Source organism: Lissotriton helveticus, chromosome 1_2 (assembly GCF_964261635.1).
Source record: "Lissotriton helveticus chromosome 1_2, aLisHel1.1, whole genome shotgun sequence".
NCBI lineage: Eukaryota > Metazoa > Chordata > Amphibia > Caudata > Salamandridae > Lissotriton > Lissotriton helveticus.
The window spans coordinates 273,332,285-273,357,588 of NC_136058.1; positions in this window are offsets into that span (position 1 = coordinate 273,332,285).

The window sequence follows — 25,304 nt, forward strand, 5'->3', positions numbered from 1 at the left end:
AATTCCATAGAGCGTATTATCAAGCCCATTATCGCCGCTTTATCGGCCGTTTTCGGCCGATAAAGCGGCGATAATTTTATCGCACAGGCTTGATAATATGCCCCTAAGTCCTCTCTTGAGTAGTCAAAGAAATCACACATAACTTTCCTAGACATGTGAACTAGTCCCTTGAGATCCCTCAATGTGGTGGTTTGTTTTACAGATGTTGCCCTTCCCCGGCAATTTACATTTGAAGGGGGAGTTTGCACAAGTTGTACAAGACCCTAGATATACACTACTTAAGCTTGGGATCCCTATGAAAAATATGATCCCTACCTTTATTACACAGGAATGGCTCCTCGTACTAGTAATGCTAAATGGCACCTACTTTTTTATCACTGAATTTTGCTCACTACAGTATTTTGGGGCATATTATCAAGGCGGGCGAAATGAGATCATCGCCGCTTTAGCGGCCGCTTTCGTCCGCAAAGCGGCGATAATTTTATCGCCCTATTAGAAAGCTGTCGCTAACAGCAGTTAGTGACAGCTTGTAGGCGATAGCGAGCGATTTGGGGCCCACTTTGCATGTTAGCGATATTTATCGCGAATGACATGCAAAGTGGGCGTACCCAACCTCACTATCGCCTATTATCAACGCAGGCGTAGCGATGAAACAATTCGTGCTAAGCGTCAAAACCTAACGCCTGCTCAGACCACTTCTTAGCCTGTATATCCAATGGGAGGTGGATATTCAGGTTAAGTCCCTATTAGCGATAATCCGTAAATATCGCTGTATTTCCAGCGATATTCACGCATTTCACCGCTATCGCCGGATATTTTATCGCATTGGAGATAAGCATTGCTAATAGCACGTTTTCTCTGCGATAAAATCTGGCGATGCGCGGCGATAAAACAAATGTCGCTAAGCTCATTTAGCTATAAATATCGCTAGTTGTTGATAATATGCCCCTTTGTATTTAGATGCCTGGATGTATACAACCTGGTCTTGTACAGCACTCTAATGCCCATGAGCACTTGTTTGATATTTACAAAACTATTTAAATAAATAAAGGGAAAAAATCTGAAACTGACTGAATTCGCTTTTCTAAACCACGAGGCCTTCAGAGATGACAATACCAGTATGTGCTTTCGTTTCACGAAGGTGAGCGGGAGAAAGGTGCTATTCACTCTGGGGTTCTACGCGTATCAGCTGCCGCTGTGACCACTTTGGTAAGCCTTTCAAGTGTTCAGTCTCTTCTGTGTTACACCTATCCTCCACTCTTTCCTTCCGCGGGGCGGCCAGACGGAGCAGATCCATGTTAGCTGGATCACTGGAATGTGTCCTGCAGGGCCAGGCCGCGCCTTCTTTGGATGAACGGGGGAGGTTCTTTGGGTTCTTTCTCTTGGCCACACCCCCTCTTCAGATGTTTTCACCAGGTTTCCATGGAAGTCCATTGTCCTGGCTGAGAAGTAAAGGTCCATAGGTTCACTAAGCAGTAATCAGACCTAACAAACCTAGCTCCCAGGTGAGCGGAGAGACCTCCCAGTTAGGTGGTTGGTAGAAGCTAGCCCTAACAACGTCAGCCGAGGTCCAGAGATCACATCCAGCACATGCTGGACTTTTAAGTCAGACTTGTAGAAGTGCCTTGGAGCTGTGCTGATCACACCATGAGTGGTTCTCTGCCATTCTGAGGAGTGCACATGATGAGTGGCACAGCTGTGATGAGCACATTAAGAGCAGTTCAGGGCTTTACAATGAGTAGTTCAGCTGTGCCAAGTGGCACACAACGACGGTGGGTACAATTTCTGCATGGTTGGTGGGAGTTCCACTGGGTAGTCTCCTCTATGGGGGGCATCCAGCGCCCTTCCTTATAGCATCCAGAAAGAGACCTCAGGCAGGCAGCTACTTCTGGGTTTCACTCTGTGCAGATTGTTGTGCAGGATGCCCTCCAGTGTCCCTCTGTCTGCATCAGCAGTCCCCTCCTCCAAGGAAGAGCCTCAGTTGTAGACTTCTGGGTGGATGTCCCTACACATACATTGGAAGCTGCCAGTCAGTGCGCTAGACCACAGAATTTTCTCCTACACACTGTGGGATGCGCCAATCCTGGGTAATGAAAAGTCCTGGTACACCGAGCGGAAGTTCCTACCACTAGCTGTACTATTTTTTTGGATGCAGTGCAACCCTTTGGTGCATAGGCTTCAAGACAAGTCAGACACAGCCTTTGTCTTCCAGGTGTGAGCAGGCTGGAAGGGTGGGACTGGATCCTCTCTCTCTAAGCAACCCAAAAGACTGTCGAAAAGGAGGGAGCAATCTTCAACCTTATGCCCATCCACCTATGGTTGGTAGCATCTCTTGGGGGACAAAAGGCTGGCCCTGGATGGAAAGATGAGCCCCACAATACAAAAGAGATCTCTGTCTCCAGTCTTAATACCACCCATCTATACCAATAACAGTGCTTCTGCCTTGAACAAAAGGTCATGATTACTCAGCAGCTGCAGCTTTAGACCTAATGTTGTCCCTTTCTACATCCTCCACACCCCAGTATATGGTGAATTCCATATATTTCAGGGACTCATTCAATACCCTTTGCTGGTCTGGCAGCCAATCCCACCTCCATTTTCTACCCAGGTCAAGACAGACAAATCTAGATGGGTTCTGCTCTGCCCTTTAAACAACATGGTACTGTTGCCCCTTGCACACTTGTGTTACACACTGAAGCATAAATTCATGCATGTGATGAACGAAGCAGATTTTCCCCAGATATCCTCAAGCACTGCTTGGCGTTAGTCGCCTCTAGTTCCATCGTAGTTATCAAATAAAGAGGCGGGCGCTGGCAATTGGAAATCAGGAAACGGATTTATTCTTCGAAGGAAAACCACACCGGGACTGACGAACAGGGCTTCGTTTCGAGGTGCTCTAACTGCATCTCTGTGGCCTGGCCTTTTATATACATTTGTAACGTTTTATTGCAGTGTAACACATTCCTGGCATTACTTTGATGCATTATAAACCATCTTTGGAATCCCCGCTTCAGGCCCGTTCCCATACATATCAACAGTACTGTACCCCACCCCTAGTCTCAGTAGGTGATTGCTATCGTGCAGCTGGGCATTCCGGCAGGAGCTGAAATACACGCAATCGGTCGGATCTCATGGGGTTGTGGCATTGATTAATTCCGGCTCCTTTGATGAGAGGTGGAATCCTACTGTATGGGGCAATAAACTGTATCCGCAGGGGTTGGTTATGGCCTGGGATCGGATCGAACAGCCAGGTGCAGGGGAGGGATTATCGAAGGGCCTGTTCGTGCGCAAGGGATGAAAGGGTGTGCGGGTTCGGAACGGGAAGTGGTTCCGGGGCAGGGTCGCGCTGAGGATGCTTTATGACTCTAGCATGTGTGCTTGGGGGCTGCCAGCGTGTGGGGGATGATTGCGAGGTCGGGGAGGCGTGCAGGCGATCGGCAATATTACGAACTGGCCACAGTGTCTAAAATGGCTGCCGCTTACGCGCTCACAAAAGGCCTAAGTGGGACAAGATGGCGCCGGTAATGTTCACATCGCAATCTAATATTTAACACACGTGTATGCTACACCCACGCAGACGGGATGTAACACCCGGCCTTGTTGTAATGTACTAAACACCAGGCTTACACTGTGAGGCAAGAAGCCCCTCGCCCGTGGAGGAGCCAGGTAAAAAGACTTGTTTTGCAATTAGAATTGAATGCTGCGACCACTGTCAGGTCATTTCAGCCTAGTGAGAGGACAGTAGTCGCACTCACAAAGGAAAGCATGCTTGGTACTCCCGGAGCACAGAGTCCCACTATGGGTCATAGTACCTTACTCAGAGGTTCTCCGTGCACATTATAGGACTGGGATGCAATCACAGAAGCTTGTTCCCAACTCCACCCAGGCCCTGTCTCCACCTGAATACACACTTGGTCCAGGTTGAGTCAAAACCCGGGAGAAAGGAGAAGTAGATTGACAAAGGGAAAACATTCTCAGTACAGCCTGGTTCCTCTTCGAGTGAACACCTAACATCTTACTTCCAGGTGGGCCCCCCCTATAGGTGCTAGTGTGTGCTACTAATCTAAAAGCAAAAGGTCGAATGTGTAAAACCTCACTCTACTAAACAGCAAAACCAACATTCACTCATTTTGCCTCTCTTTCCCACATTAGAATTCCTTAGATGATGGAAAATACTGGGTCCTATATGTGTTCCTAAAATAAAACAGTTAAAATGATTTATAGGCACTTATACCGAAACAACAGAATCTTTACCCAAAAAACATAGCTCCGTCGTATGACTCCTGAGATGACCTGGTACTGGAAACAAAGGGCCATATTATCAAGGAAGCTGTGGTAGTTTATCGCCGCTTTACCGGCAGGAAACTGCCGATAAAGCGGCGATAATGGGCTTGATAATATGCGATTCGAATTTCAATCGAAGCCCAGGTTAGATGTCTGAGCTATTTTACACTTACTTTCATGACTCTAATACCATACGCATTTATAAAGAAAATGTGTACTAAGGAAGCTTGGATGATGTCATTGTTTTGAGTGTCAGTCAGTCAAGCAAGCAAGCTTTATTCGATTTAAATAAATCATAAAAGCACAGGATACAAAAATTCATCATAAAACACATTTGAATAAATTGTATCATATTGAGTGAATATATGTATATATATTGCACAGCAGAAACACGCCCTGTCCGCTGCGACTTGATTGAATCAACAGCACTAATTTCCTTCCATCCCAGAGTGATGTCTCTTTCTTTGATGAGGAAGGTTTTGTGGTATGTATATCCATACTAATATAATAAAGAGAGAGCCCAAACCTTTGAGGCGGGTAATCTCAGGAACCACAGCACCAATCACAACACCCAATACAGCGTTGGAAAGGGCAGTTGTAGCAGAAGGACATAGGTTATGCAGACGCCCACCATATACATTTAAAAGGTAAAAGAACCGTGCCAGCAAAGTAGTCCCTTGTGGGCGTGTCTGCGTTGTGCTGTGGGCTTGTGCTGGGGGGCGTGACAAATGCTGGGGGCGTGTGGTACGTTCGGCCCTTCGGGCTGGACTGTTCCCATGAGGCACAGGGTCAAGGCTGATTTGCATATGGCCATGTCTGAACTGGGGTGGTGTGGAGTGCAAAAAACGATGGATTTAGGCCGAGATCTCTGAATGTATGACATTGTTCTGCATTCTGTCCATCAGCTGTTGTTTTTGCATTTGTCACCCCGAGTGGGATGGGTATGCTCAGACGTGAGTCACATGCTCTCCAGACCACTGGAGTCAAGCTGTTCTGGCTGAAAATGGCTGATAGCCAGAAACGGGTTCTAGGATGTTTGATTCTGGTGCAGGAAAGACATTGCCTGGCAGTTAGGGCTGGACTGTTCCCATGAGGCACAAGGTCAAGGCTAATTTGCATATGGCCATGTCTGAACTGGGGTGGTGAGGAGTGCAAAAAAAGATGGATTTAGGGCCAGATCTCTCTACTGGGGTAAATGTATGACATTGTTATGCATTCTGTCCATCAGCTGTTGTTTTCACATTCCGCCCTTCATGCCATGTCTCATATCGTGTGCTGTCGGCGTCTGCGGGCGCGGGATTACGGGGGAAAAAAAGCGAGCGTTGTGCCAAATATCTCATTGTTTTTTCTTCCCAGGTTCTGTTCATTCCAGCTCCGGGTGTCCACCCTGCTCCCTTTAAATACCCCTGCACCCCATAATCAAAACCCACCCTTACTCCTTAAAATACCCCAACACCCTTAAACACTAACCCATCTTAACCCTATAAATACACCCTGTACCCCAAAACCCAAGCCTATTCCTAAACCCTAACAATACCCCTGTACCCCAAAACCCAAACCTACCCCTGAACCCTAAAATACCCCTGTACCCCAAAACCCAAACCAAGCCCTGAACCCTTAAAATACCCCTGTACCCCAAAACCCAAACCTACCCCTGAACCCTAAAAATAACCCTGTACCCCAAAACCCAAACCTACCCCTGAACCCTAAAATACCCCTGTACCCCAAAACCCAAACCTAGCCCTGAACCCTAAAAATACCCCTGTACCCCAAAACCCAAACCTAGCCCTGAACCCTTAAAATACCCCTGTACCCCAAAACCCAAAACTACCCCTGAACCCTAAAAATACCCCTATACCCCAAAACCCAAACCTAGCCCTGAACCCTAAAAATACCCCTGTACCCCAAAACCCATACCTATCCCTAAACCCTAAAACTACCCCTGTACCCCATAACCCAAAACTATATCTGAACCCTTAAAATACCCAAACACCCCAAAACATATACCTCAGTACCCCAAAACATATACCCCTATACCCATACTTACCTTATCCAAACATTAAAAAAAATCATGCTTTTACCATTCATGCATTTACAACGAATTTCGTTGTAAATGTATGCGTGGTAAAAGCATATAAAATGTAATGCCATGCGATATAATGGCATTGCGGAGTCATGGTACTTTCATAATGAAAGTATGCGGAGTGATGGTATGCGGAAAGAAAGTTGCGTAATAATGGGTGTTTACCCTCCCCCGGTAAGTACATTGGTGGCACGGTGGCCCACATCTGCAGCAAAATACTCTTATTTTTTCACCACCGATTTGAAAAATGCACAGGTCTCTCTCATTGATGGCCTGCACCGACATACACTTTTAAACACACCTCCCAGCGATGTTCCATTGAAAACAGTGATAACATTGCTGATACGACCCTGTGGTCGTATCAGCATAATCCATCTTCCATTAAAAGTATGCCTTAGTCAGGAATTTAACAGACGTTACATTCCTGAGTTAAGGCTGAGGTAGCATGATTTTTTTTTCATCGCTGCACCTCCTTGTTAATATCGCGAAGCTGCCCTCACGATATTAGCATGTGTTGTTTTCACAGCCACGCCTTCTTTACTTCTCATTAGCGATGCGACGCTGTGAAAAAACGGGATCTAAATCAAGGAAACACACACTAGCGTGTCCTTGATATTGCGATATAATTATCGCCGCTTTTCGCCCAAAAACGGACGCTAAAGCGGCGATAATTATATCACCAGCCCTTGCTAATATGCCCCGCAGTATTTATCCAAGCAATTCTCAATATACACCTTACCACCACCTTAATGGTACAGTCCTCTGTTGGAAAGGGTTTGTTTGCCTTTTTGCCTCCACAGGTTTCCAACGCGAATTAAGGGATTGCCAGATGCAGGCATTAGAGTTTATCACTGCAGTCATGTGCATCCTTCTCCAAAGGACTTCAAATCTGGAGCAATGAACATCAGGGAGTCAAAACCTCTACTTAAATGATTAGCAGGCATCTTATGGCTCTTGGACATGGCTTTTGTATTCTGCTGCATTTGAGAACCATGGCCGCAATGTGTGTGGCTTCCTGGTGCAGTATTCTGGGGCACAGTTTAGGGCCGAAGACTACCCCCCCTCATGTTCACCAGTGCCCTCACCCAAGTCACGGCTCTGTTGGCAGCGCAGTTTGTGTGCCAAGGCAGCCATGGAAGTGTGATGGTGGTGTGTGCTGAAACATGCAAGACCACTTTGGGCAAGGGCTAATATACATAACACATGCAGGGTCCATACATGTCCCAATACTCATAATCAAGCACAACTGCATTCAGGCCATTTTTGGTCAAGGCCAAAACAATTGTAGATGTTAGTCTCAATCTGACATAGCACAGACAATTTAAAGAACAATGGAATAGAATTCAAACTAGAAAAAATTCTAGTGCTTAAGAAGTGTTGGCTCACTCATTTCCATCCATCAATATTTGGCGAGCACAGCATATTTGATCTAATTCGCAAATATATGAACCTACTTGTGATCCCCGAACCTTTGAGTGGTGTTGCGGCATAAACATTGGAGACAAATCCTGCATTCCTCATTAGATCATAAGGCAAGCTGAAATATACGTTGAACCCAGTTGTGATCCACGCATTCCCCACCAAGAACTGGATCAGCAGAAAGATCACCTGATGCAGCCCTGGATAAGCACACCCTGGAGGTCTTTCTCAGTCTAGAGAGAAGCAAAGTGCCTAAAGATGCTCAAAGACACTGTGCCCACCACAATGGAGTAATAAGCGGATCTTACACAAGAACACTTTGGAGGTTTCCAAGCCATGACATGCTTGAGTCTCTCTCATGATGGCATAAAAATAGTAAGTTAAGAATTGTACAGATACTGGCCTTTTAGTTAGCTTTTAAATTGTGAGGATAAAGGGTTGAACATAATAGCCTTGTTGTCCTTTATTTAGGATTGATAATAAAATAAACTAGATTGATAAATTTAGGAAATGAATCAGTTTATATAAAAAATATTTGCAAGATCTACCACTTTCCATAAAATGAAATCATAGCCTTTCACTATGTGGTCACACCCTTTTTCTCCGCCCCACCCTACATACATCTACCCTGTGAGAAGTTGGCCTGATATATGATGCTCACTAGTTCTAGTGATCACCTTGTATCAGTCCAAACAACCCTTATGGTGATTGGTTGTAAGTCAACCTTATAGACCAGCTATCCTAATGGTAGCATGGACGAAGCAGTCTTAGGCTAAACTCTTTTGTCATGTGAAGCCAGCTGTTTTACCACATATAACCCCTTGAATACCAGATGAAAGGACACCACACAGGTTGTTATGAAAATAAACGATATATTTATAAATAACGAACACCTCTGAACTCTTTATGAGATCAGAGGGCTAAGCACATGACAATCTCTTAAGAAAAATACGATAAGTTGCACAAATTAAAATGGTGCCCTAGGGGCACAACAAACCATATACTAAGTAAATGGTATAAGTAGAACGATAGAAGAAATGGAGATGCCCAGAGGCTGTAGAAACACTGGAACTACACTACCCTAACCTTAGGTAAGTAGCAGGAGGCCCACGGAACGCGTGTGCAGAGTGTGAACTCACACGCAAGATGCGGAACAAAGTAAATGGGCAGAACAAATTACGAAAAGGTAAGTAACAGACAGTTCCGACTAGTTAGGACTAAAACGACTGGATTTCTGGACACTAGGAGAGTCAATCTACCTATGAGCACCGAAATGCTCTCGTTACCTCACCCACGGGCTGCGGGTGCATAGGTGTGAAAGTGTGTCGGGTTTCCGAGCTGAAGTCAATGGAGCCTTGAAGAAAGATGCTGCAGGTGTCCAGGAGGAAGATGTCCGGTGCAATCCAAGGGTGGATCGAGGAAGAAGAGGACCTGAAAGCAGAGGGGACAGTGTTCAAAGTCACTAGCCAGTGACCAGTGTGGAACCAGGAAGGAACCAGATGCTGTCATCGCGATCAGGTGAAGAGTGGACGCTTGTCTCTGCAGCCACGTGGACCAGGAGGTGTCTTTGATGACCAGGATGGAGGCACGAGCTGTCCCACGCAGGCTCTCGCTGTCGGCGGGGTCGGCTCCGGATTTGGAGTCAACAGGCCTTGGCAAAGGCAACCCACGCGGTGAGTGGAAACGACATCTGGTGCGGACCACGAGGGTCCGGGGTGCTCCTCTTTTGGAAGGGAGCAAGGGCCAATCTGGAGCAACCAGACCAGCAGTGTAGGTTTTGTAGATCATCGTCTAGGAGGTCACTAGCCAGCCGGCAAGTGACCAGACAACGCGTCGAGCAGCAACCAAGCAAAAGGGCCCCACGCAGATCTCGTGGATGCTGGAGGGCTGGTCTTCGGTGCAGGAGCTGCTCGGGGCTGGGGCTTCTCAATCCCTAAAGCACTTACTCGAGGATGCCTCAGAAGTCGTGCTGGAAGTGAAGTGCAGTTTCGTCAAGATGGCCGGTCCCACGTGTCTCGTCGCACCCACAGGTCTCAGCTGTGCTGCAGATGTGGGTAGAGGTCGGAGAGGTCTGGGAGTCCGGGTCTCGTCGGGCTCTGAAGTCTGGTTCCGGCAGGAAGGACGACAAAGAGAACCGCTAGGACGCTTGATGGTGCCTGCAGTTGCAGGGTGGACACTCCTTGTCCACAAGGGAGATTCTTCAGTCTTCTGTGGAGCAGAGCGTCGATGTCCAGAGTTTCTTCTTTGTAGAGTTGTTCAGGATAATATAACTTGGAATGGGACCAGCTCCTACCTTTATCCTGCTACAGGGGGCTGTACTAGTAACTAGGTCCCTCCCATGGGTGGGACCAGGAAGGGGGGTGGTTACACCCCCTATCCTTTGTCCGGTTTCGCGCCAGAGCTGGGGCTGGAGTGCCCCAGCAACTGGTTTGAACTGGGGTATGCACAGGGACACCTTGTGTGCCCCAGGCATGTCTCATTCCTTTCAGGCCTCCCTACCTCAATACACAAAATTCTGTCTGGGGTGGTGATGGCACCTCCCAAGGCAGGAAACCCTTTGTCCAGGCCTCCCTCGCTGGAAGGACTCACAGCAGCAGGAGGTCAGACTTGTGTCTGTGGTGGCAGCATCCATTTTGTGATGCTGAGGCTTTGTTTAACTTTAACCGGGGTTCACAGTTACATACATGTCATGTCCCTCTAAAAGGGTGGAATGCTACCTCCGTCGCCAGAACTGGCGAAGGGGTAGTATTCCAATTCGTATGACACCTTACTCGATATGTTTTGATAATGCTATACCAAAGTTAGCAATAACCGCGAGGATTATAATGCACTTAAGAGTATATGGTATAGCGTTATCATGAAACAGCTATAAGAACTTGGTTCCGCAAGCTGCAGACAGGCTCAGCTGATTCCAGAGCACCATCTCACATAATTCCAAGCACTCTGCCTTCAGGATTGATAAGGCCTGCCATAGGAGTGACTGATAGGAATATATGTGTCCATTTTAGGGTTAGATATAGGTATACTATATCTACAGCAAAGGGTGATTACACCACCTTGCCCCAGCTGTTTTACCAGCCAGTTGTGTCTGTTTAGATGGCCAGCCAGGGGTGGCATAATACATGCTTCAGCCCCTGGTAGGCCCTGGGTACACCTATGCCCTGGGTACCTAAGGTACACTGTACAGGGGCTGATAAGGTGGCCCAGTACCAATTGGTAAATGCGCCTAAGGTACATGGAGTCCATTTTACAGAGAGAGCAATTAGTCTAGGTTCCTGAATAGCAGGGCCCCAAGCCAACTAGGTCGAAAACCAGCTAAGCAAGTTTGCAATTTTTGCAGCTAGAGCGATTTGAGGGAGCCTTTTTACGATGCAGTTTCATGAAAGTCAATGCCAAACTGACAGTATGTCTCATATGGATACTATTGGGCATATTCTCAAGCCCCTTGCCACCGGAACGGAGCATGCAAAGGTTGTACTAATTTGCACTTTGCAAATTGCACATCAACAATATTCTCAGATGCTTTGAAAAAGCAATTTTACATGCTTGACAGCATATAACCAATTCACAAAAATGAACTTTGACAAAAAAAACATTAGGTAATGAGAGAGCTGATGATTTTGGGGTCCCCCTAACCTAGGGGGAGCACCAAGCAGATGTCTTGAACACAAAGAGCATAAACAAAAAAGCACATTTTGTTGAACTTCAGTGGTGATCCCATCATTTTAGGACCACCCCAAGCACAGTTATTGGGGGGGTTGGAGGTGCCGCCGAGCGCTTTGCTCGGGCCGGTTTTCAGCCGATTTTGTTGCAGGGCCGATTTTGCAGCTATGCTGCAAAAACGGCCCCTGTAACAAAATCGGCCCCCAGAAGCTCAAAACCGGCCCCCACTCTTGCGGCGCACCGGGGGATTGCCCGGTGCCCGCTATGGTCAGTCCAGGCCTGGTGCTAAGTTCTGAAACTTAGCGCCATTGCAGAGGGAAACGCCAGGCTGCACCACATTCTTGAGAATAGGGTGCATCCTCGCGTTTCCGAAGTGGCGGTGAGAGGCGTTAAGCCAAGGAGGCTAACGTCTCTCACCGCCACTTCCCCCCAATATGTTGTGTATGGGTGTTTTGTTTCATGTAACATATGTCAAACTCTGACTCTTGCAGAGATTCAGTTAGAACTTTATCCACCAAACTAATGCATTTGAGAGCGCTTGTCCTTTTTCACAATCTGGAGGTGTGATAAGACCTAGAACAGTTCTGGCTTCTTTTCCCACATTCTTGAATTTTATCCCACAATCCAGCAACATTGGGGCAGATTTATGAGGCCCTTGCGCCTCTGTGCGCCGCAATTGCGTCACTTAATTTGACGCAACGGCGGCGCAAACAATGCACCCTATTTACAGCGTGACGCATCTAGGAGATGCGTCACGTTGGAAAGCCCTGCGCCATAAGGAGGCGTTCCTGCGCAGGGGGGGCATTCCTGCGCAGGAACGCCTCCTAAAAGTGGCTGAGTGAAATCTACGAGATTTCACTCAGTCACTTTCTACGGCAATTCCTTACGTCTGCTTGAAGCAGGTGTAAGGGTGACGCACCATGCATTGTAGGGGTGGCCCATGTGCATTGCAGGAGTCAGGTCGCACTTGCGACATGACTCCAGCAATGCGCCGCCCGTACGCCGGAAGATGCGTCACGCATCTTCCCTGCCTTGCACCATTGTAAATGCGGCGCACCATGGGTGGCGGAGCTGTGGCACACTGTGGCGCACATTAACTAGCGCAGCCCTGGGGATGCGCCAGTTAACATAAATCTGCCCCTGTAAGTTTGCCACCCCATTATGTTGGGATGTTCTGACAAGTGTCCTGTCATACAGAGGAATCCTTGGCCCTTTGTTTTCTCTTGTCAAAGATCCAATTGTTCAGTGGATTCTACTACATTACATAATGAATCGCCTTAGAGAGCACAGAGATTGAATTTGTTTCAAACCTCCCCTCTATTGGGCTTGCGTAAATCATCCTTTCTTGCGCAACGATCACAACTGGTGGTCGATACATTAATTCAGAACACACATTATAGTCCAGTCTTGGATCACAAAAACTATCCATCAGGTTCTGAACTGTGCGCAAGATGTTCCACATACTTGGAAGATATCTCACAAATGTTTGACAGGATGCCAAGCTCTTGGGCACTACAATCCAGCTGCTTTTAAATCATGTCCAGAGCTGCTCAGCCTTAGATGACTTGTGGTGCTGCTTCTCATGGTCCTCTCAGTGCTTGTCTTGTTGTCTGTGAGGTTATTTTTTGGGGGAGTGCAGAATTACATTCCCTGCCTCAGAAGGTTACCCTAGGACACTCCCTGTAAATCAGAGAGGGGCATATAATCAAGGGTGGCGATAGTGAATTTTCGCCGCTTTAGCGGCCGTTTTCGGCCGCTAAGCGGCGATAACTCTATCGCCCTATTAGCAAGCTGTCGCTAACAGCGGTTAGCGACAGCTTTTAGGTGATAGCGAGCGGTTTGGGGCTCGCTTTGCATGTTAGCGATATTTATCGCTAATGACATGCAAAGTGGGTGTACCCAAACTGTTAGCGACTGAAAACAGTTGCTAACATCGCTATCGCCTATTAGCAAGGCAGGCGTAGCGATGAAAGTATTCGTGCTAAGCGTGAATATCTCCAAATACTAACACCTGCCAAGACCAGTTCTTTAGCCATGTTATCCAATGGGAGGTGGATAACATGGCTAAGAGCATTTCGTCGCTAATGCGTGAATATCGCTGTATTCTCAGTGATATTCACGCATTTCGCCGATATCGCCGGAAAATGTATCGCTTTGGAGATAAACGTTGCTAATAGCACGTTATCTCAGCGATAAATTCCGCGATGCTCAGCGATAAAAAAATCATCGCCTAGCCTATTTAGCGATAAATATCGCTACTTGTTGGTAATATGCCCCTTCGTTTCTTCTTTCCAGATAAGCAAATTACTAAATAGTACTTTTGTGGCTCACAATCCACTGGTAGGGTGGGCCGTGTATTTGCAGTTGTTAAATTTGTAGGCGTTTGACTAGAGTTTGTGTATGCGATTATTTCAGTTTTTTTATGGCGTTTTACCTATGCATGCTTATGCATGATGTACTCCATACTTAGTGCGGACCTCATTGGATTGTAGCTCCTGTGCCGTTTTATGAAAAATGCTAATTTTTGGCATGTAGTTTCATTCCTCCTAAGCTGACAAATGTTCCACTATTTATAGGGAGTTTCAGTACCCTTCACCATGGGCAAATAAACATGTAAAGCGTGTATTAGTTCTATCGACAATGTAAACCACCAGGTTTTGATGTGTTTTATCAGTATCATGGTTCAGCCGGGCCTATTTCAGTCTCTACTACCAATCTAAGGAATATGTCTTGCTGGGGTCTGAATTATTGTTTCATAGTTGTACCTTGATGTGTGATGACCATCTTCATTTGTTTGATGACGAAGCAAAAACTGGTCCAGGAGACTATCTTGTTATTTGTTTATTGCAGTTTCATCTTTAGACTATGAAGAAAATTTGGACTGGCATGGTAATCTCTAAAAAGGTTGGAATTGAGGAAACAGTACTGAGACGTGTGTCATAGATTATCTAGTACAGATGTTATATTGAATCGTAAATAGAGTTCAGTGTGTGCCTCAGTTGATTTCCCTAGATAGTCTTGTAAACCATAGATTGTTTCTGAAGTCATCACAGACATTACATTTTCTCAACAACACACTAATTAATAGTGCTAGCCAGATGCACACAATCTTCCTGGAAAGAGAGACCAGATGCCCTGGGGTAACACACATGCACAGAAAACTTGGACATGTGCCTCGGCCAAAATAGACTCTCTGGTGCAATGAATTGCTTAATAGATTCTCTTGGCATGGCTTCCTGCATATAATGGCAGGCCCAAGCTATCTCCACCTGGGATTGTTTCATGAAAGACAGATCCCAAAATCTCATGTGGTTAGATCTGCACTGGTTTATTTTGCACATTCGAGAGCCAAAGAATAGATTTGTAGCACAATAAAAGTTAAATTCTGTGGGAATTGGTGGGATAAATTGGGTAATGTCTAGGAATTTTGCATTTCATTGCTTAGCTGGGGTCCAGGATAAGCCAGATAGAAAAGATCTTCTTCTCATATTTATTACCCCGAGTATCCCTATGTATCATTCTTTCGCCAGTACTTACAGTGCAGAGTGAATAAATAAGTGCCAAGGCTATGGTCACTCAGAGTGCTGGGACGTGGATTAGTCATTTACCTCCTTAACCCCTTCGATGCTGCGGACGGCACCGGCCATCCCACGTGATGGTGGGCATGTGCGGAGGACAGCCGGGGGTCGTCTGAACCCTGCCCACTGATTAGAATGCCAGCACCGCAGCGAAATTCACACCACAGTCAACGTGTTAAACTCCTGAGGAAGGTCAGTTTTGATTCACTAGGGAAGAACTCCCTGGGGATACTCATTGCTTCCACTGACCTTCCCACGCTGCCAGGGTGTAGCTTTCTACTTCTATGGGCAAAAGCGGTACATTAAGACCTTCATTCCTGCTAGGTCGAAACTCCACAGGCAGCATTTTGGACCTGAAATGAGTGATACCTATGGTATAAGTAACTCCAGGTAGTGAAATAACTCTGGCATTATGAGTTTTTCCTATGGAATGGGAAATTATCAGGGAAATGGGTGTGGAAATCGGTTTTGCTACACGGATTTCCACTGACAATCCTCATATTCTGAGTCATTTTCAATGGCCATATTTCACAAGGTCATACTTATTGATTATTTGTCATTGGAAAACCCTGAGGTATTACTGCATGCAGCAATAATACTGCATCACTTGGCTGGTAGCTGGAGTTACCAGCCGACTTAGAATGTGGTACTCATGTCCAAATGAGTGCCTAAGCTGTGTTGGCATCTTGGCACCACCTACAAAGTAGGGAGTGGCTCATGTTTATAATTCAGTCACAGATGCCTCGAGACAGATTTATGCACTGGTTCAAAATCATGAAGGGGCAAGTTTGAAAGGGCATTGACTTGTTACCACAAGCAGTGCAGTACACCTCTACATATCTACTTTCTCATGGAATCTATTGCTATTCTCCACATGTTTAAGTTCATCCCATGATACACGCCATTCTCCAGGATGTTTCGCTAATTTAAGGTATCTTTTGGTGCGTGTATCAGTATTGTTATCAACTGTGCTATGTCTTTGCACTGAATAACCAAATTTACAATATGGTGTAAACGATCAAGGCTTCCTAGGGAAGCCATGCATAGCAAAAAGAAACGAGGGGCATATTACCAACAACTAGTGATATTTATCGCTAAAGAAGCTTAGCGACATTTTTTTTATCGCCAAGCATCGCCGGATTTTATCGCAGAGATAACGTGCTATTAGCAACGTTTATCTCCAATGCGATAAAATAACCGGCGATAGCAGCGAAATGCGCGAATATCGCTGGAAAACCAGCGATATTCACGCATCATCGCCAATAGGGTCTTAGCCAGAATATTCACCTCACATTGGATATAATGGCTAAGAACTGGTCTGGTTAAAGACAAAAATGGTTCCGTCGGGTGAATCAATTGCTTTTACGTGAAGGCTAGGTTAGCTCATAACAGAAGATAACAAATTTTAAGAGAAAACCTCTCTGACAACAAATAAAATTCAAAGTATTTTTATGAAAGAACAAAGTCACATTAAAACACCGGAATTACTTCATTCCATTTCAATTTCAATTATAAGTGAAAAAGTGACTATTGGTGAACAAGGTGAATAGTGCAACAGTTTCAGTGACACTTATTTACAAATATTTACAAAGTTTATACAAGGAAGAATGGGCGAGGGGAAAGATTTTTGGCGGTCAGAGTTCTGAGTTAATACTCCAAGGAGACAGATGGTGACGTTGCCTGTTCCCGGAGGGTTCTTGACCAGTACTGTGCGTCGACGTTTCGATCCTAATGTGCCCCGGTTGGTGGTCACGCGGATCTTTATCAAGACAAGGGGGGGGGGGGGTGGTACAGGGGGAAGGGGGGGGGGTGACTTGGTTGTATTGATTTCCGGATACACAGGAGGCGACAGTCACACGCTGTGCGTAGGCCAATAGGTCAATCTCACATGGAGAAACACTTTCCAATAGAGCAGGGAAACGGCTTTCATTTCTCGCGGTCGCTCGATAAGAACTGGTCTGAGCAGGCGTTAGTTTACCGCTATGCCTGCCTTGCTAATAGGCGATAGCGACGTTCGCGACTGCTTTTATTCTCATACTGGTTGGGTACGCCCACTTTGCATGTCATTAGCGATAAATATCTCTGACATGTAAAGCGGGCCCCAAACCGCTCGCTATCACCTAAAAGCTGTCGCTAACTGATGTTAGCGACAGCTTGCAAATAGCAAAAGCAGCTATAATTTCATTTCGCCTGCCTTGATAATATGCCCCCATAGATCGGTAATTATGATGATGTTTTTCACCAATGGGTTCAGTGTGACATCACATAGACAACGAGTTGTCTGTGATGTCACTCGGGACCCTGAGGTGAAAAATATTACTGTAATTTTACCCTTTATGTTATGTATGGCCCACAAAATCCTCTGCCCCTGCTTTCAACTGCTATAGAGTGGCAGAGGAGTAATGGGGAAGCCATACATACCATGGTCTCTCCTCTGTGACCCAAGTGTCAAAAAAAGACTTTACCTGCCATCCTTAACCAAACCCCCCCCCCTTTCCCTGCCTTCCTTCCCCCTCCTACAGCCATGCTTTCTGTCAAAGCAGACAAGCAGCTCAGCAATGACAGGCTCTCTGAGATACTGGTCAGCCTGGCCTGAAAGGCCTTTATGAAATAACAAGGGGTGTGATGAATTTTGTTGCCCATAAAGCAGCACGTAGAGGTGAATTATGAGATTTAGAATCTGGTGAAAATGATAGAGGTTTCGTAGGGACGCAATGCTTAACTTAAAGTATAGCTGTTTGTAGTGAGCCTTGAAACCCAAAAATAGAAGAAATTATAAAGGAATGAAGTGCAAAATGATCAAAACAGAGACGGTTCTACCTAGTTTCCTGCCATGTGTTATGATGTGGCATTTCTGTACAGAGTTTGGGGCATATTATCAAGAAACGGCGTTAAAATAGGAAACTGGCGCTAAAGCGGCGATAATGGGCTTGATAATATGCCCTTGTGAATTCCCATAGAAGCTCATGTTCTGGTGTGAACATGAGCTTCTATAGGAATTCTCTATGGCATATTATGAAGCCCATTATCGCCGGTTTAGCGGCAGTTTTTTGCTGCTAAAGCTGCGATAATCTTAATTTCGTTCTTGATAATATGCCCCCTTGTTCTTAGAATGTAGGGGGAATTGGAAAATGGAGAGTGGAAAGGAAGACAGTTGAGTGGTGACTTGGTGGAGTAAGCTGTGGCTGGAACCACTACAGGTCTTGAGTTGTGAATAAAGAACTTCAAGAAATGAATAAAAGGGTTCCTATTATTCTCCAAAAACACTACGATTTGGAGACAAGCTGAAGACACAAACCCTAAACCCACGCCGGTGAGTGTTCTGTGAGTAAAGTTTATTTACAGCCCTGGCAGTTCCCCGTGTACTGTCAAGTTCCTCGCTTCTTTACGCTGATTTTGGTTTTGGATGATGACTGTTGTTTTGTAGACACTGGTGTTTGGGGGGCTCGAGAGGGAGGATTGTGCTACGAGACGCTCAGTTACTCAAAGTATAGGAACGCACTGTTCAAGGGTTCGAAGCTTCGTCCCATGCCCATTGCTGCCACGAGCCCTGTCGAGGAAAACGTATTGTGGTTACTAGCCACTGCAGTCCCTCCCATTACCATAGCTGCCACAAGCGCTGCTGAGAGATGAACTGTTAAGGGGCACGCGAGGGAGGTTCGCTTCATGCCCATACTGCCGCGAGCTACTGTCTATATGGCCTGGTACTACCTATACCCCCTCCTCCCTTGGCAAGACCCACATAACGTCAAGAACAAGAGTTTTTTGGAAAAAGGGGGTTGTAGATAACCCACCCGGCTGCATTTATTAACAAACAATTAAACAATTAATAATAACAATATTTACAAAAAATTACGCAGAACACATACAATTGACATTGATTACATTGATAGATACAGATGTCTAACCTTAACATAACTCTAATACAAATTATTTCTATCCGAATCTAAACACATCATCATCAATAATCATAATGGCAATTACTTTTCTGCGTATCCATATTTGGGCCTACGGCAAAGTCAATATGGGTGTCAGATCCTTATCAATTAAGCCCGCCATCCAGCCCAGTTACCCCCCGTACGCTCTGTATACTATCACCATAAGGGGCCCTTGCAGTTCTGCGCCCATTACTGGTGCCATTGCGCACGTGCTGGGTGGCCAACTCCCCACTCCCCCGCACCCATCCAGCCAAAAAGGCTGTAACTACCCCTGGAGTTCGAGGAGGGATGCGGATGCTTGTCCCTCCCCCTTGTGCGACCCCGTTCAAGAATGGCACCGCCCTTTAAGGACCTTAAATTTCATTACAAGACCGGAGGCTACATTATGCATTATCCTTTAATAGCAACTCACACAGCCGCACTACATCATAAAGGATAAAGTTCTAGAGTTAACAACACTGAACAAAGGATGTATCCAGGAGAAGATCTGCCTCTTTTAAAAGCGGCTCGCCAGCAGATAAGTCACTACTTCCTTTCTCTCCTTACTTTCAACAATTTTGAATTATATTTCAAGCTTTATGATAATTCTAAATGTGTTATTGCTAATATGATGCTTATATCTCTCATATAATGATAATTCCAAAGGTTTTTATTGCCAATATGATGATAAAAATGATAATTTCTAAATGTTTCACTATGAATATGATGCCTTACCTCCTTTCTTCGTCCCTTCAAAATTCGAGTCTGCCCTTTTAGAAGTTTTCACACTTCCTTGATTCTCTCCTGGTGGTCCCACTCCCACCCCCCTCCCATGGACTTCCAATTTTCGGTCGTCCTTCACCTCCCAACGATCTTTTCCCCCTGCGCGATCGCGCAGCAACTTCGTCACTGTCCGCCGCTTTTCTGCGTTGCCCTCTCCATGCTCGCATCGATTTTCTCGCTTTCCTCAAAATACACCCCGCTTCAGAGGAAAGCACGTTAGCAACACCTGCGTTGCGTGCCTCCTCTCCTAAGCGACTTTCCTTTTCTCCGGCGGCTGAGCTCGAGCACTCCTCGGCAATCTGTCAGTTGCTCTGCCTCAGCTGCCGGAGACACTCTACGGTTGCGTTTTTTCACGGACTCTTGCCCTATAATAATATAAACACACCGTTTTACCTTAAACAACGCTTTTAGCCGATAATATTCCCAAACCTTTAACCATTTATTTTTAATAAGGACTTAAATAAGTTTATTGGTTCCCCAATAAATACAATAGTAATACCCCAACTTCCCTTACCCCTTCAGGCTAATTAGAATTCTATAACCTACCCACCCTTGCCTTATAAAAAAAAAAAAAGGGTAGTTTTAGATTCTGAACCCAAAAAAAAAATATATATATACAAAAAAAAAAAAGAGAGGAGAAAGAGAGGAGAAGTTTTTTATTACCTTACCTTTTAATATCTTTTTCTGAGCTCTTACTACACCATGTCTGACATGGATTCTGACGACGCCACTGCTAGCTCACCTGCCCCTATCGACGATTCACTTAAAAAATTCCTTCAACAGGAAATTAAGTCACGTATGATGTCCTCGCTCAGAGAAGTCATGCTCTCTAAAAGACCGTGTGATCCCCAAGATCCCCCCTACACGGTAAGAGACCCAAAAAGACCAAACATTGCGAAAGCACTACAGTCCCTAGCGCCTTTCATAGTACAAGAGGTCCTAGCACCTCACTTTGGATGGGAGGCCACCGCGCCCCACTTGAACCTGATGTCCCTCGGGACACTCCCTTGACCGGTGCCCATGGCGGCACAAATATGTACGGTGTCCCTCGCGGCACACTTTGGAATAGTGCTAATCAAAAAAATAAGAATATTGGTCTTGACTCCTCTTCCTCCTCCTTTGATGACAACTCCTCCAAAGACCCCTCAGACGAATTTGTCTTTGACCTGGATGAGGTCCAACATGATCTTAACTCCCAATCTGATCCGGAACCTACCTCAAAAAATATTATTTTAAACCCTATTGGAGAAGAGATGTTTTCTCCCCTAAACATCTCTCACCCTAACAGTTCAAAGTGGTTCCCACAGGATCATGTTTCCAAATTTGTCACACGCTGGTTGAGAAACCTTTTGGATAGAAACACTAGAAACACGATGAGATCTGAATCCCCCAGACCTACCATTGATGAGAGGGTCTGTCAAACCCCAAACCTGGATACAAATCTTATCAAATTCCTATTTAAATTAGGGCGAGACCCCAGAAAAGGATTGGAGAGAGCCCTTAAAGGCTGCCAAGACCGCCTTTTAGACGTCTTAGGACCCCTTGTTAGAATCCTGGATATGGCCGAACAATCTCACCTCTCCTCTACCCCCTTGAATGTTGATCTAATTCGAGGATGGAGCCAAAGGGCCATCGTTCTCCTTGGCAACGCTAACTCAAGTTTGAACGTTGAAAGGAGGAGGTCCATTCTAAACAAAATCAACCCAAAATTAGGTGACATGGCGGAGAGGGAACCCTCCCAGAACCCCAAAGGTCTTCTTTTCGGAGAGGATATAATCAAGGAGATTGGTAAATACGTATCCACCTTCACTGCCCTTGATAGAGCTCAAAATAACCTGACACGGGTATTCAACACCAACCTTTCTGGTCAGGCCGGTAGAAGGGGTCGCTCTTCCGGCCGTGGCAACCAACGACCCTATTCATCCTTCAGAGGAACAGGAAGGGGCTTCTACCCCCCTAGACAACCCTTCTTTCCCCAAAGAGGAAGAGGTCCAAGAAACCGTGGTTCACGAGGTCGAGGTACTCCCAACACCTCCAACTCTACAAGTAAGTACTACTCCTTCTTGGGGCGTGGCTACGCAGGCGAACGAAATGGCCGCCTGACTGTAGAGCTCCGCCGGGCGAGAGAGGAACGGGGCCGTTCGCAAGAGATCCGGCGCTGCGCTGGGGTCGAAATATGCCTGCAACTGACCCCTAACGCCACCTGATGCAGCCTGCCTAGTCTGGAGGACGGGGGACAGCGAGAACGGGCGGAGCAGCTGAGGGGTGCTGAGGCCGGCTGTGCCTCGCGGGCCGTTACTTCGCAGCGCCGGAGCGCCTGGTGAGTCCGCTTGTTTGCCTCCTCGTTGACCCCTTCGGCCTTGGGGTCGCTATTGTGCCCTCCCGGGTCCGCTGCTCTGCCCCGGTGGTGCCCGTTGGTAGGGGTGCGGCCCCTCGGTGCGCGACCGGCACTTGCGGCCTGGTCCGGCCTTGGGAGCCGGGGCCTCGATTTTCGGGGGCTGCCTGGGAAGTGCGGCGGCGAGCGGAGGGTGCGGACGGCGGGCTCCGGGGTTGGGGGAGGATTGGCGGGGGGTGTGTCCGGCGGGCTCCTAGGTGCTCTATGGACGGCAACACATCGCTGCATTCGGTGGGGGCCTGTCTCCTTTGCCCCCACCGTTAACGTGCACCCCAGACCCGCGTCTGTCCCCCTGCAGACCCAGGACTACATTCTCCTGATCTCCTGCTGCTGCGATTGGCCAGACATATCGGACGCCTATGCACTTTACAAGGCCGGCGCTGGCTGCATGACCTGCGAGCCTCTGCCCATCTGTGCTGCTGATACCTCGAGGCCCTGACTACCTGGTCCCCACACTGCGCCACCATTTGCTGCCTGCCTCGGCGAGGCCCTGGACCTGTCAGCTGCTGCTGTGTGATCGCCGCGTCCATTTGCTGACCCTACGTGTTGCGCAGGGCCTCTGACGTTTGGCTCCAGCCAGTCTGATATCCCGCTGACCTGTGTGCTTCCACCTTGGTGACTCTGAGGCTCCTGCGGTTCGTCCCAGCCCTGGTGCGGGGCAACATCGAGTACCCCTGATCCTCTGGTCCCGACCTGACCGCCTTGCTGTCGGGGTACCCTGTCGCTGTGCTCGACTCTTTGGCTATCGCAGTTGTCGTGGGGTCCAGTGACTCTGGTGATTTGCCCGCCATTACTTCCACCATGGTGAAAAAGGATGTTTCCCAGAAGAGACTTACCTTCAGCTCGGCGCCCCTCCGTACGTCTGCGGGTTCGCCAGCAGCTGAGGCGGACACCGGGGGCCAGGCGGCGGCAAAGGACACCGCTGGTATGGTCGCTGAAATGATGGGTGAGATGCGGGCTGGATTCAAGGCCCTGGACTCCCGCTTTGATACCCTCGAAAAGAAAATGGCGGACATGGGCGCGACGATTCAGCTGCACGATAGGCGTCTGGACCTGGCGGAATCCAGAGTTTCCGACATCGAGGACGGAGCTGCGTCGACGTTGAAAAGGTTGGAACGTGTGGAGAAGATCCTTAAAGACGTCGCAATCAAGAACGAGGATTTAGAAGCGCGCAGTAGGCGCAATAATATCCGAATAATTGGTGTGGCGGAGACGACAGCTACCGGACGCTTTGACACTTTTGTGGAACACCTCCTAATCGAACTTTTTGGCCGAGACACGTTTACATCTGGCTTCGTGGTGGAACGCGCGCACAGATCACTGGGGCCCCGGCCTAACCCGGGCCTGCCGCCCCGACCCATTATAGCCAGGCTCATGAACTTCAGGGACAGAGACGCGGCACTGAAGGCTGCCAGGGAGGCGGGTGAAGTTCGGTGGCAGGGAGACGTGCTCTCTTTCTACCCAGACTTCACGGTCATGGTCCAAGATGTGCGCCGTAAGTACACTGGTGTCAAGGCTGCTTTGCGTAAACTGGGGCTCCGCTATGGGATGCTGTATCCTGCCAGGCTCCGAGTGGACGTGGATGGCCGGTTTCGCATTTTTGATTCCCCTGCGGAGGCACAGGAATTTTGTCGATCCTACAAAAACAGAGGGTCGCCTCGTAAATCAGATGACGCACGACGATCTCCACCACACACTGACTCGCAGGCTAGTGCTGACCTGTTTACTGAAACCGGACAGGGTTGACTTATCTCCACCCCATCTTTTTCATTGCAGGCTATTTACCTCAGTATTCTGCATCTGTCAATGCTGTTACCTCTTTTTTGCAGTGCTTTCCAAAATTGCTGAGACTTGAACGTTGCCCCGATTGTGGTTCTCGCATGGCGGAGCATTGCCTACCCCCATGGCGCGAGCCGTACTGTACTTTTCTCTAACGTTGTCTTTATTTTACAGGTACATTGTTGGACAACTGTTATTGTATGTTGCTCTAGGTTATCTCCGTAAGGGTGGGAGAAGCCTCCTGGGACTTGAGGAGTGGCTGGGTGGTGGGTGGTTGGGATGGGTTGGTTTATGCTTTGGTTCTGTTGTTTGTGCACACGCACTGTTTTGCTATTTTGATGATGCCTGTTTTGTGGGAGAGTGGCGGCGGCTCTGCACGCACATGTTTTATTGTGATTACATCGAGTCTGAATGGCTAAGATAGGTCAGCAGTCTGGTCCTTCCAGACTTACCTTCATGTCTTGGAATGTCCGGGGTTTGAACGACACGAGGAAAAGACGGCAAGTTCTAAACTACACTGCGCGACACGGGGTGGATGTATTATTTCTGCAGGAGACGCACCTGGTGGGAGCTGACTCGTCCTCCTTTGCAAAGGGCTGGGGCACACACAGATTTTTTTCTAGCTATAGCAGATATGCGAGGGGGGTGGCGATCTTGATACACAGACGCGTCCCATTTGTGCTCTCAGATAATGTATTTGATGTAGATGGCAGGTATGTTGTGGTTACAGGGGTACTTCTGGGCTTCAAGGTCACCTTTGTTGGACTATATGGCCCCAATTCTGACTCCCCTACCTTCTTCCAGGGTCTCCAGGATGTTCTGCTGCGATTAGACACTGATATGATGATAATGGGGGGGGACTTTAACCTGCTGATGTGCCCTGCCAGGGATAGCACCTCCTCTTCCCCAGATTGTAAGCCCCGTTCACGCGCTGTGCTGGCGGATATGTGCGCGCACTACCCACTGATTGACATTGAGGCCCGTTTGCACTCCAACACACCCACCTACACCCACCACTCGGGATATCACAACACTAGTACCCGAATAGACTATTGGCTCCTTTCCCCAGGGGTGGCCGGTTGGGTGAGAGACCATTCGACACTCCCGCGCACGCTGTCTGATCACTCTCCCATAGTGCTGACCCTACTGATCCCCAGGTTGGGAGGGTATGAGAGGCAATGGCGCTTTCCTGGCAAGGCGTTATCTGATCCGGTTTTCACGGAGGACGTTCGTACTGCCATAGAGGAATATTTTGAGTTAAACGAGGGCTCGGTGGACACTTGGGCTACATAGTGGGAGGGGTTCAAGGCCACTATTAGAGGGGTTTGCATCAACAAACATGTAGGGGCTTTGCGCGAGATCCGTGCTTCCCTGACCCGTATTGAGACGGACATTGCCGCACT